The sequence below is a fragment of the Austrofundulus limnaeus genome, unplaced genomic scaffold, assembly GCF_001266775.1.
Source record: "Austrofundulus limnaeus strain Quisiro unplaced genomic scaffold, Austrofundulus_limnaeus-1.0 Scaffold682, whole genome shotgun sequence".
NCBI classification, from domain to species: domain Eukaryota; kingdom Metazoa; phylum Chordata; class Actinopteri; order Cyprinodontiformes; family Rivulidae; genus Austrofundulus; species Austrofundulus limnaeus.
In genome coordinates, this window is record NW_013953084.1 from 48,436 (window position 1) to 49,725 (window position 1,290).

Genomic DNA, 1,290 nt, shown 5'->3' on the forward strand with positions numbered 1-1,290 from the left:
CTTCCAAAGAAGGTGGCAGTGGTGAAGTGCAAAGGTCATGACATGACTGGGTCAGAAACAGCAGAGGGAAACAGGCAGGCAGACAGAGCAGCAAAAGATGTAGCAGGATACACAGGAGCTAGACAGATGGTGACAGTGGAGGAGGAGTGTCAGCAGGAAAGTTATTGGGGGGGAGCAGAAGTCCAGAGAGCACAAGAGAAGGCCTCTCCAGAGGAAAAGTCATTATGGAAGAGAAAAGGGGGTGTGATTGATGAAGAAGATGGCTTGTGGAAGGGACCGCAGAATAGATGGATTTTGCCAATGACATTGAGGGAAAAAGCTTTTCAGGAAGCTCATGGTTTGGGTCATGTGGGGGTCAGACAGATGGAGAAAAATCAAACAATGGTGGCACCCTCACATGAAAGACATGATAGCTAATCATGTAGCAACTTGTGATATTTGTACCACTTACAATGCCAGACCAGCAATCAAACCAGAACTGGGATCTTTCCCTTTGCATTTCAGACCAGGGCAGGGAATAATCATAGATTACACAGACATGGGAGAATCAGTCAGAGGACATAAGTATATATTGATGTGTGTTGACGCCTTTACAGGATGGCCAGAGGCCTTACCTGCAAAAAGGGAAGACAGCAAAACAGTTGTAAAGTTCTTGATAAATCACTATATCCCGAGACATGGTTTTCCTGAAAAAATCAGATCTGATAATGGCACTCATTTTAAAAACACAGACCTGCAGGCTGTGGAAAAAATGCTAGGCTTAAAACATGCCTTTGGAACAGTTTATCATTCTCAATCACAAGGAAAAGTTGAAAGAATGAATCAAAATGTCAAACAAAAATTGGYAAAAATCTGTGCACAGACAAAATTAAATTGGATTGATGCATTACCAATCGCAATAATGACTATAAGGGCATCATTAATAACAGTACTGGTTTTACCCCTTATGAGTTAACCACAGGTGGACCATTACCAGAGCCACATGCCAGCGTCCACACCTCCGAGAAGAATCCTAAGGTGGACCATAAGGTATGTCCTGATGCATCTCAGTAATCCAGGTAAAAAATTCAAAAGGAAAAAAAATTGAATAGGTCCTCTGGACGGGTTCTTCTTTAATGAAACGTTTCGTCTCTCTTCCAAGAGACTTCTTCAGTCTGAGAGTTTCAGGCAAAATTCAGGCTTTTGAGTCCTGCCTCCATTTGACTGATACTCACATCACATGGCTATCGTTCACACCTAATTAATACCTGTTGTTAACAGGGGACTGAAGAAGTCTCTTGGAAGAGAGAC